Source organism: Lepisosteus platostomus, chromosome 1 (assembly GCF_059453375.1).
Source record: "Lepisosteus platostomus isolate fLepPlt1 chromosome 1, fLepPlt1.hap1, whole genome shotgun sequence".
Lineage (NCBI taxonomy): Eukaryota > Metazoa > Chordata > Actinopteri > Semionotiformes > Lepisosteidae > Lepisosteus > Lepisosteus platostomus.
The window spans coordinates 67,513,605-67,526,363 of NC_142611.1; the positions used below are offsets into that span (position 1 = coordinate 67,513,605).

Here is a 12,759-nt window from a genome sequence, read left to right on the forward strand (position 1 = left end):
CCAGGTCTTCTGTGCGACAAGCAATTGTATTAGCTCACAGACTTATTTGCTCGAACAAAGCAACCTTTTCTGAATATAGTTCATCAGAAGCCTTCATAATACAAGTTTTATACCCTGCCCATCAGTAAATGGTTTCCCTGCCTTAGCTATGACATGGGCTATTTTGAAACTCGCCATTACAATGGATTCTGATCGTTGTGATCGCTTTGTGAATATTTCACACTGATAAATTAAGGTTTTCTTCAGTGCTTCTACTTTATCTTAACGTATTTTGCATCGAGTCTGAGTACTTCCGCGCTTCGTATTGTAATACCTTTGGATATTACACTCCTTGAGAAAAGGGACGGTTTCACTGCATATTAAGCACAACGCTTTATTGCTTTCAATCACAAAATATTTTTCAGTCCACTTCTCATTAAAACATGACACTCGTCGTCAACTTTTCTCCTCTTAGCTCCTGATATTTCGATGTAAAATAAATAGACAATGCAAGAAAACTCAAGAACAACAAACAAGTGAACCTGAGGTAAAGTTATTCGACTTCACACTGTTCTCGGGATCTAGGTTGGAGACCCTTGATCTAGATTGTGATGAGCTTAGAAGAAAAAAAATCAAAGTGCTTAACACGTTGCGTGAGGGTTTAAGTTTTAGTACTGCTGATCAGATGTTTGGGATAAATGAATCTACAGTTCGTACAACGAAGAAAAGAGAGGAAGCTATCGGAGGAAGCTATCGGAGCAAGTTTAAGAAGTGGAACAGCGACATCACTTAAGGTCTCGTACATACCATGTGGCCCCGATCCACATGGCTATCATCGCAGCAATAAAGGTAAGAATTAGGTCAGAAATTCCATACAAAATTATATGCAAAATACATTTTTTCTTTAATGTGATGTTATTATTTTACTTTAAATAGAGTAAGGAAAACTGAAGTCACAAGTAAACCTGTTTTTCTTCATAAGCTCTTAAAAAGATACCCACCATGAGGGCTTTCAGGAATATATCCTTCACAGCTGGTAAGGGGTTACAGTACTCTGCATTTTTGTGGTCAAGTGTTCTTAAACATTTTGGAAAACTCTAACTACTAATATAGTATTTGAGGTAAATAAAAATTACAGCAGTAATATCTGTATCAAACATTTTAAAGGAGAAATTAAGCAATAGTAATTAAGAGAAAACATTATGGCTGAAGAGGCAACTACAGTGCCAGTGCATTCAAGCACAAACTCTGTCCCAGGCAAACATGACCCACAGCTCCTTTGAAGTGTTCTGGTATAACAAGCTTAATTTGTCTGATATTAAGTAGGATCAATACAAAGGTTAAAGAGCTGTCTGTATTAATGTCCTGCAGGAAAGTGGACTGGACGTGCTCCAGGTTGACCGCATCTGTCGACTGTCACTAGGAAGGAGCACTTTTACACTGAAGTGAACATGCCAGTACAGGTGTGCAGAAGGCACAGTTGAAGCACTACCTGGGGATATATACTGTAGACTCACAGTGGAAGAGAGAAAGTTACAGTGTGATATTAATCTGGATGGTTCACAGAGTTCAATTCTCATCGTTGTGCAGAGTAAACAAACCATCTAAAATAAACCCACATTAGACAGTGACCGTTCCACAGTAACAGCAAAAACCACATGTATGTAAACCCCAACCGCTTCAATGCAATCTTCTCAGGGATACATTACACTCCAATAACAACAGATAGCAGCTATCAAATCAAAAAGGTTTTTGATGATTTACCATAAAGTCATAAAGCTCTTTAAGCAGAATGAAATAACCCATAATGATTAAAAAGACTCCATTCTTTACGTACAATGGGTAGCTGTAGTGGCGTCAGTTTTCTCAGGTTACAGGCGTTGACGCTAAGCACAGGAGCATTTCATGTCAATGAAACAGGCTAAAATTTCACTGAACAGAGTACTCTCCCAGGGCATACATATAGATGAAGAAACTGCACAGTTTATAGCAGGACTTGCCTTCCATAAAAATAGAAAGACTGTATATGTAAAAGATGTCCGCAGAAATACATCTGCTCATTGAATAACATCTATTACAAGGAGTTGAAGAAAACAGCCTAAATAAATGTTCAGACATCAGAAAGTAGGCAATCTTTGTGAGAAAATATAAAACGCTTAACAGACTATTCTTGTCCATACTGGTTTGAAATTAGACATGCACAACTGTTCATCTTCAGGGACCGTCTGATTAGGGTTCAGTATTTGTGCTGAGGGCACAAAGTCCAGCGGATGTGCAGGTTCTGCTCCTGCACCTCCTCTCAGCAATGACTACTGGAACCAAGAAAACGGTCTAATGCAATTCAGATTAGTCAAAAAAAGTGCCTTTTAATCAAAGCCCAATCCTTCTCAATCCAGAAAAATCCGATGCTCTCACATTGTGAAAAACAACCTGCTAGACCCTCCTGACAGAACACTCTGTAAATAGTTGGCTAATGACCATTAAACTAAAACACACAAAAGTGCAATTTAAGTGCAGTAGTTTCGAATGCTACTAGATAGTGCTATAGGTTAGGATTTTAGTAAGCTGTAGAGAATAAGATGTTTCAAGTTCAGCCATGGCCTACTCATTTTTGTGTCTATACAACATTCAGGTGTCTACATACAACACTGTACTACTATTGCCTAAAGCAAACAGCAAAATAGTAAGCCACATGGCTTTGGACATACACAGGTCTGAACCAATCAGAGACAGAGTATGTGCTTTTTCCAGTCAGTTTGCAATGTGAATGCCATTGCACTCACCACTGCAAAACAAGCAGGTATATACAGTACAGTATAGCAAGATATCAGCACCCTGAAACAAAACACATGGGGGTGAAAAACACGACCTGAGCAACTTTCTCCCCCAAAAAAAAAAACAGTCCACATGTTCAGTTTGTGTCCGTGTATTCATTTGTACAGATCCACAATACTGGTGGTAACAGGCATCTTTATTCCTAAACCAATTTTCCACAAATGTAGGGGATGGAAAATTGAGAGGAATGGGAGGGGGAGTTTGCTGATATTTGACCAAGATAAGGATTTAAATAGTTTTCATTTACTGAAAAACAAAAATATAGATGTAAAGGAAAAAGCAATGTTTTCTGTACAAACAAAATCAAAAACTGGGCTCAGATATGAGCATCTTATTTATACCAGTGAGACAGGTTCTTTTGGTTAGGCAAAAGAACATGAACGGCACGAAACACCGGCAACTTCCATGTGACAACGAAAGAGTGAAGTACAAACACTTACGCAAGAGTCAAGTTTTCATTCATGATGAGTTCTTTCCTTCTGCACTATGGCTCCAAGAAGTTTATCTGTCTTGGAACATGCTTACACGTAACGTAATGAAACTTTCCATTGAACAAGCAGTTTATTCTGTGTGACGTTACAACAGTGCAGGTACAGACAACAAGCCTCACAAAGCAGAGACAGCTGTACAGCGCTCTAGGTCACAGTGCTAAGAATGGAGGCGCAGAGTTGTTTCACATCACAAAATCAAACAAATGCACTTTCCAACATCTTCATATTTTTAACTTTAAAGCTATGAACACGCTCACCTGCAGAACCAGCATTAGACTGTTCAGAGATTGCTAGAAGACAATCATTTCAATCATTTATAATACGAAAAGAGCTTCCACAGTACCTCTTTACATTGCACTACAGAGCTTTGCTTTATTTAAAAATGTTACAATCATTCTAATATATCACAGCATGAACTGCTTTTATTAAAATTGATGTTGTAAGTGTTGAAGCTTAAAATTCAGTGCTGTATTGTGTAATTCGTTATGTTTGCATTTGCAAACAACTTAAAATGTTACTAAAGTAAGAGCTCAGAAAAAACTGATTTGGATTAAAACCTCCTTTAAATTTAGAACCAATTAACTCCAACTGTTCATTCCAATTTTAAATGGCTGCTGGCATATTGCAAGGCCAGCAGGAAATGATCAAGGTGTACACAAGCATAACCAAGTGAACATAATTACATAATAGCATAATTATAGCGAGATAGAAAAAAGCAGAAGACTTCGTAAAGGATAAAAACAGCATTAAAAATATCACCCTGGAGTACTTGCTTATTGAACCTTGCTCAGCTTGTTAAGCACCGTGTTAATACAATCGGCTGTTAAAAATACCTCTTCTGTCCACAGTTAGTGACCTATTTGTGCAGAAGTTAGTCACAGCCGTTCTTCCTGTACGCCTCCTCAGTCCATGTCCCGCAGTTTTGAGGCAGAAGAGAGTCCGTGCAGAGCCACTGTGCTGGTGTGAGCCACGTGCAAGAGACGGTTCCAGGTACAGTCTCAGGAGCGCTCCGGCCAGGGATCAGACGATGGCAGTCTGCAACAGAAAGGCTGTTTGCTAAGCCCTGCTTGGCTCCAATAGTTGGACAGGAGTGAGTTAATGTTTAACCAGCACTGATTCGGAAAGACTGAACACCACGTAAAAAAACAGGCAATGGAAACTGAGAGCTAGTGACCCAGCACTAGGCCTATGCCTAGCACTATTCACAACACAGCTCTTCTCGCTTGTAAGGAAGCTCTGCCTTATATTGCCGTGCCACCCTACTCTCATTTCTCCAACAAAACTAAATTCAACCTGCGTTTGAGTTTATGGAAATGTAACAGCCTTGACTGAAGTCGGCAGACCACATTGATATATTGACATCCATTATCCTGCCTGTATTTAAAGATACTACTGTATTTCTCTGTATCACAAGCATCATGTTATTATATACAGCAATCCCTTACCATACACAAACTTACCTTAAACATATTTGACCATGCCAAATCTTCCGTGTGCCATTTTACCTTGCTAAGCGATCGAGATCCATGACGAGGTTAGAAAAAAAATTTAACTGCGCAATAAGTTGTATACAGTAGCTAAATAAACAATTAAAATGTCTCCTAAAGGTAAAGAATGTGGTTTTGCAAAGTGTGCAATATCAGTGATGTCTCCAGGTAAAAAGTTTTGATAAGTTGTGAGAAGGTCAAAGCAATAGTGCAGTAGCTAGATATGGCATTAATAAATCCTCGATTTGCACAACAAGGAAAAATGAGGAACATTGAAAAAAATTATGAGCATCATGTGGAAGGTCCAGGAGACTGAAAAGCTTCTTGTCAGCAAAGGGAGGTTTGATAACTTTAAAAAGCATTACAGCCTACCTAATGTGAAGTTAGCAGGGGAGGCAGCACTAGCAGATGAGGGGGCAGTATCCACATTTTCTACCAAACTGAAGATGGCGATTGATGATCCAGTCCTCAGCACTAAAAAAACTGGGCCACTTGGGAAGCATATGCCTAATCGTTAAAAATAATTTTAAAAAATCATTTTTCTATCATTAGTTACACTTTATTCTAGGGTATGACATTGAAAGTATGTTGTTTTGAAATCACTTTGGTCTGGTATTTTGTATTTATGTATTGGAGAGAAAACAACAAGTCCATTCACAACTTTGGTTCCCTTCACCCTACTATTCCCCATAAAGACTTAAGTTTACTAACATCAAATTTACCTTAAGTGAAGGGTTTTCAGGAACGTAACCCTCAGATTTGGCAGGAGATTACTGTATTTCCAATCGGGAAGGAAAGTCTAGCACATAGTCGCACCTTCACCAGTAAATTACAAGCCATACTCCATTCAACTCCATCTCCATTCCTGAGCTAGTTCTTGCACACACAGTTAATGGCTATACAACGTGAGTGCCTGAAAGAAAAGCTTCAAACTGTAAAACTAAAGCCACACAGTCTGGGAGGAGTTGATATGTTAAAATTACATACCCACTAGTTTTACTAATGCACCTGGGGCTGAATTTGAAATTAGTTCTTTAAAAAAAATTCCAACAGTTTTCAAAATTTCATACTCTCACATACTCTCAGCATTTCTAATTTCCATAACTCTACTAATTGCATAATTGCTATGTTTTTTTCATTTTTAAGTGCCCATTTAGATGCCCAGTACATGTAGTCAAGCTGAAACAACTTTAGCAAGTTACAACCCACAACGACATAATATCAAATAGCATCCTTAAATCAAATTGTTCATCTTTTTTCGACATACTTTTTCAAAAATGAAAAAGCTTAGCCTTTTTACTTTGTTGTGCAGACAAGTTATAAATGTTTTACAGTCATTCAGAGGGACACTAACATATTGACCCACTTAAGATGGGTGCTAAGCCCCCTTTTACTCTCAAAAATCAGATCTTAACCAATCAGTTGCAAACCTCCAACACAAACATAAGATATTTTGGATACCATGCACAACACCATGTTACAAAAAGACTGCTTCCCTGGAATCAGTCCAGAGAAGAGCAACCAGATACAGGTTCAAATGAATGTTTTATGCTGACAGTATAAATAAAAATCACTTTTTTGTCTTAAACAGTGAAGCCTACAAGCAATCTAATTCCATCCGTCCATGTACTAGTTTCTTCTTCCAATTCAGGGTTGTGGTGGAGCTGGAGCCTATACTGGAAAGCAGCGGGTGCAAGGCAGGATACACCCTGGACAGGATGTCAGTCCGTCATCGGGCAGATGCACAGACACAAACACTAACATGCACACACTCATGCCTAGGGCCAATTTTCCCAGAAGCCAGTTAATCTACCAGTATGTTTCTGGATTGTGAGAGGATACCGGGAAAACATACAAACTCCACACATACAGCACCCCAGGTCTGGAACTGGCCTCGGGGCCCAAGCATTGCAAGGCAGCATGACTGCAGACCTAATTCAAGTACTCAAAATCATTGAAGGCACTGAGAAAATTAAATTACTGAATCCAAACTTCTGGGATAAATAACTTCTCAGAGAACACAAGAAAAAACTACAGGAAAGTACAATTAGAAATAAGAACAGAAGGCACTACTGTTAGACAAAGGCTTGTGGGAGAATGCAACAACCTACACAGCCAGGAAGCCAGTACCACTGTTGTTTTCATAAAACATCTGGATTACATATTTAATTAAATTATCTAAAAAGTCAAATAATCTAGGTGGGCTGAATGACCTTTGTTTGCAAACTATGTTCTAATAATCCTGAGAAGAGCCAATCACAGTCTCAAAACCCAGCGCATCTTAAAACACTGTTGTACATAACTCTAGGTCACGTTCACCCCATTTACCAGTCTGTCGTTTCAGTGCCTTTAAGCCAGAAAAGCCACAAATTGACTCTTTAAAACCTAGCTTGATGATCTGAGGGAAGCGATCACTGAAAAAGTAAGACTAGCTAGATGTGAACACCAGTTAACAGTTGAAAGATTTGTTGCAATTCATGCTTCTGGTGTCAGTACATATAGCACAACGAGGATCAAGTATCCACCTGTCTATGTTTTCGCCCACAGCCTGACCCTCACTCATTTCAGTTCTTACACCTGTTTTCAGTGCTGTAGTACACTACTGTAAGCCACACCTCACCCCAGTTGTACAGAACTGCACCTGCAAAGTAATTTAAGAGGTATTGGGCAATAAACTCCTAGCCACCAGGGACAGTTTGGAGACTGAGCACAAAGCTCTTCCAAAGGTCTGCAATTCTCTTTGCCATACAGTATGCATACACGTTTTCAATGCTAAATGGTAAAAAGCATAGAAGAGTCAATTAATTAAAACACTGTTTTAACCATGTTCACATTCCTGTGTATTTTTCATACAGAACTTAAATCTTGACTGATTGTTATGACTGTTCAGTATGAACAAGTTTCTCTTTTGAACAAAGAAATATAAGGAGAAGATGATTTTTACTAACATTTCTATAAAAATCTATCTTAAAGACAATCTGGGCTGTTCTGTTCTGACAACAGCTGCAGTGCTAGTCAGGCAAGAACACTCGTGCTCAGTTTGGCTGAAGAGCAAAGAATGGTCGCACTTGTGCCATGCACCAGCGAACCCCAGTATGAAGAAAGTGGAGCATCAGCATAACATTCTGCCTACAATCATATTTATAAAACCATCTTCACTCCAGACCGCCCAAAACCCTACTTCAACAGAAATGACTCCTGTAGGATAAGAAGGTCTGGCTTTGTTAAGTGGGTTTAATATACTTAACCAGAAAGCTGAGCTGGAGAGCAGACAGAAATCCTGCCAAGACCAAAGACCCCATCATAACCACTACCACCAGCCCAGCCCTTCTTCTTTAAAGAGAACTCTGAGCTTGTTTAATTACTAAGTGTGTGGTTTCTGAAACTGTAATTAAAATAACACGATCACTTAGACATGGTTTGAAAAAAGATGGCTGAATTGTTTGTTTTCTTTTTCATGTAGATTCCAAGAGGATGCCTCCAGTGACTTCGGGGATTAGAGTTTTTCTTTAATACCATAGCCAAGATGATGTTTGTCAGTTCTGGTCTTATTTTTTTGTACAAGTCAACTCTACAAACTCAACAGCATACACTCCTCACCCTGCCAAATAACAAACACATATTCAGTACAACATTATAAATGATAACATTATGATTACTACTACTATTATTAGGCAGATGTTCTTGTGCAAAGTAACTTATATTCAGACTAGTATTCGGAGATATGTATTATACAGGAGCAACCTGATTAAATACCTTGTTCAAGGGCAGAGCAGCAGTGCTGCACCCAGTATCTGAACCCAGAAACTTTTAGAGCCCTAACTACACACAGCTGTCTGTCAATATGTCTGGCATATACCATATGACGTACATCTCAATCAATTTTTTTCGTTTTGGTTTAACACAGTCAGTCTACCTACAGTATAGTAGTCATGAAACCCATGACTGAATAAAACAAGAATAAACCTTCAAGGACAGCCAAGGGCTCGAAATAGTACGTGGAAATAAGAACTCACTGAAAGCAAGCCTTTGCCAATCTCAAATGAAAACAGGTTAAACATTTAAACACATCCTCTTATATAAAGAGCACTTTTAACAATTGATACAAGTACAGTGTACATTACTGAACAAAAAGTTAAAACAAAAATTGACCACTTTAATTGTATTAAAGAGGACAAGCCAATTTATAACTTGAACCAATTCCCTTGGGGAACAGCATTCCAGCTGGGTACTGAAGTACCTGCACATTTTTATTAAAAGCAACAAAGGAGGCATGCTTTCGTTTCAAATACCGAAATAATCTGTACAACACAATACTAAACTGAAGTGAAAGACTTGGCACTGAATTCTAAAGCCAATACAGAAGTGCATTGACGAGGATTCCACAGTTTGAGGCCAACTGTTTTGATAAATCATAAACAGGCTTAAACATACTGCAGCTGAGGAATAGCATTCAGGACTTTAATATTAAACTACGACATAAAATGTATTGGACTTTACCAACCAGACACAGTTGACAACCATAACATGGCACCTTACTAAAGCTTCTAAGCTGAGACACTGCACAATAGGCCACAGGGGTCTGTATAAGATAAGTCTTTTTTCCTTTTAATTCAGAACTGCAAAATATTTTTCTGATTTACTATAATCCCTAATATTGAAGTTATGAATGTTATTGAATGTTAAATCAACACATCTTCACCCAATAACCCAAGTAATGAAGTAATACAGCAAAAAGTCAGACAGCAAGCAGATGCTCATCAAAAAGTCCACTGACAGTCTTTTCGTACCCTGAGTTGATCATGCACAGCAGACACAAAGGCACAACTCCACCATGAAGTAAGACCTGGACAATGTTCAATCCTTCCATCTGCAATGACACTATTTCTGCTTAAGCACCTTCTGAGGGAAAACCTGAATATGGTCAAAAGATCTTTCAAAATTCAATCCAGCAGTCTCTGTGGCTACTGTCAATTCTACTACTCAGAATGCTCTTCAGTAAAAGCCTTGAAAAAAGCATTGCATGAGGAGCTGTAAAAAAAACAAGCAGAGATTGATTCCATCCTGAAAGGAACAATCTTTTGGCTATAGAACCTTCTAGTTTGAGGATGAATTTGTCTTTGCTATGGTTGTGAAACACAGGTCACCAACTGAAGCTGGCTAAGACAGTTCACCTCCACCCCTACACAGACACCCGAGGCCATGCTGACTAATTGCTACTTCTTTCAAGGCGCTATATCATTACATCATGGGAATAACTCAAAAGAATACACCTACATTCCTTGGCACATACTCCATCACAGAACTGGGTGAGTCATTCATTTAAAACCGAGATGCACCCACACAGCATTCACTATTTGTACTATAGATGGATATGAGACCATGTATTCAGACTCCCAAGTCTGCCAACTTTTTTGATTATTCCAGAAGTATAAACTTAATGCATGGTAGGTGCTTATGCTGTTGAGCTGCCATTTGCTTTACACACACTTATATACTGTGAGGATTAGAACCATGCAGTGCAGAAACTGAAGCCTATTCTTCAGAACACAATGTCCAAAAAAGCTGGATTACTGGAATACTTTTAAATGCATCAGTCAGGATGTTACAAATGAGAGGAGGCAATATAGCCCATCTGGTATTTGATTGATACTATAATAGGGATCTCATCCAGCAATTCCTTAAAAGAAGCCAGGTTATTAGCTTATTAGCGCCAGGGTCCGCAAACGCCCAGATAGGTTGCGTGTCCAGTGACTGCTCAGGTCACGCGTCAAGTTTTAGTTCCCTTATTTTCCAGCTGCACCAGTGTAACTAACTTCCCCTTCCTTGGATCATTTGCATAGGAAGGCTGAAGTCTGTGCAGAAAACAGATATAGTACATTTCTAAGCAGACCCACACTGTGCCACCCCCTTAAGGTTCACATTGTAAGTAAAAATGATAAAATAGTCTATCAGATGCTCTTCTTCATAAAAAGAGCTTTATAGGCTGTGCTGGAAGCCTCATGTACAAGACTGCTGTGGAGGCTTCAGCACTTACAGTACATTAATAGACACTTCAAGTCGGATATAGAGTTTCAAACAGCTTACATTTAGTTACATGTGCACATGTACACATACCTCTCCCCCATTAACACATAAGTGAGCGGCTTCTACTTCCTGCTACCCTCTATCAAGCAAGCCTCCTAGCTGCCATAACCGATAACTCGCTACACGGTATGGCAGAGTCTTAGCAACTGTGAATTTACAATTCGGTCTGGGCGATGGTGTCTTGGATGGAAGAACAGAGTCGGATTAAACCAAGCCAAAGGCCATTATTGACCACAACATTCAAACTGTTTCAGATTTCAAAGGGGTGCAACAGACTAATCTAGCTACTGACTGAGCCTGCCGCCTGCCCAAGTACCCACTACCCAGCACCCACAACTCAGCATGATCATGTTTTTGTATTGTAAGGAATACCCCCTGTTCTGCGTCAGCAGAGTGTAGAATGACATGACTTCACAGACTCTGTGACAGTGTGATTGCCTTTTTTCATTACATGGAGGCAGAGAGAGAAAGTACAGGCTGGATACAGAGGAGGGGTTCATATTTATTTTAACTGATTACAATAAGTTCAGATTACTGATTTGATTATTTAACCTGATGATTATTGATTTAACTTAAAGCCAATGCACTTGTATTTCAATTATCATATAAAGGAGGGTTTAGAGAAGGTGTTGGCAAGGGGGGGTGGGGGGGTGGGGGTGCTGCATAAACATCCAAGTCCGGTTAAAGCTCAGTAAATGAGGAGGAATTTCCTCCTAGTGCACCACATGAAAAACATTTCACATGGCAACATGAGAAAAAGCAGAAGTAAACATTTTCAATTGCACAATCCACTGACGTCTTAATAAAGGCTAAATGATCGTTTTGAAAGCTGAAAATGAGTACAGCCGCCCCAGTGCTGAATCACCTCCCAGCACTTCCTGGGCTACTGTTCACACAAACGTTTGCAAATGTCACTGCTCAGGTCTCTTCTTAACCTCTTAATTTGACTGCATTCTTAATTTATAATTGGTTCAGTTCTTCCTTGATGTGCCTAAGAAGTGATGGACACAAACTTGTAAAATCTGCAGGATCCAAAACTCCAAAAGTTAATGATCTGATTCAGCATATGTAAATGGTTGGTTTCTAAATAAATCTATATACAGTAGCACTGAAGCTAAAGCTATCAAGCTCCTCAAAACAGATTTTGCTTTCGTCAGTGAAAATTGAGTAGTTTGAACACTATAAAGATTCAACATTTAATATCCCAAGTATATAATCCATTTAAATGTTGAAGGATTTAAAAAAGTTGTAAAAAAGCAGCCTCCAGGTCTATTAGATATTTCAAAGACAAATTACTGCATTGTTTTAAGGACATGGAGCAACTGCAACCTTGAAGGACTCGACTGCAGGAAAATTGGAACCCAGTGAGCTCCCATTTGAGAAATGCTTAACTACAGCTCCTCTAAACGAGCATACAGCCGATCATACAGTAGCCAGGGAGAGAGAGAGAGAGCACATAATGAAAGCACACAATTAAAAGCAGAACCTTGAAAAAAAATCTAGAAAGATACAAATGCACAAAGAAATCTCAGGCACATTAAGGATATGAGTCACAATCACTCGACGAGGAACACAGCACATTGAGGGAAGCAAGGCTGCCCCTCAGGCAGAGAGCACATCCTTCACTAGGCTTTGGCAGTGCGTCTGCCTACTGCAGCTCCTCAACCACTTTAATCAATCTTCTGATGGGCAGCATGGGAAATCTGCTGTTGTTCAAAAGACATTCAGAATCCTCCCCACTACCACTGCACAGATCTTCACTTTGACTGGACCATGCCAAGATGGGGTAGAAAGCAAATAGAGAAGCAGTTGTGACTTCAACAATTCATCTTAATAAACTGAGCCAAGCACTTTGATTAGATAAGAAATCCACAGAGGAG

At 39.2% G+C, this 12,759-nt stretch overlaps 1 protein-coding gene across 5 annotated transcripts in view; it reads right to left on the reverse strand.

Annotated features, from left to right (window-relative positions):
* Nucleotides 1-12,759, reverse strand: part of LOC148678548 (vitamin D3 receptor A-like) — an 81,524-nt gene that overhangs the window by 25,406 nt on the left and 43,359 nt on the right. For 2 of the 5 annotated variants that reach the window (XM_088633867.1, XM_088633876.1), the window contains exon 3: nucleotides 4,139-4,340. The exons of the other annotated variants lie outside the window; for them this stretch is intronic. The gene's annotated coding sequence lies outside the window, so the exon portion shown is untranslated. The remainder of the gene's footprint in view (nucleotides 1-4,138; nucleotides 4,341-12,759) is intronic. 5 annotated transcript variants of the gene reach the window in all.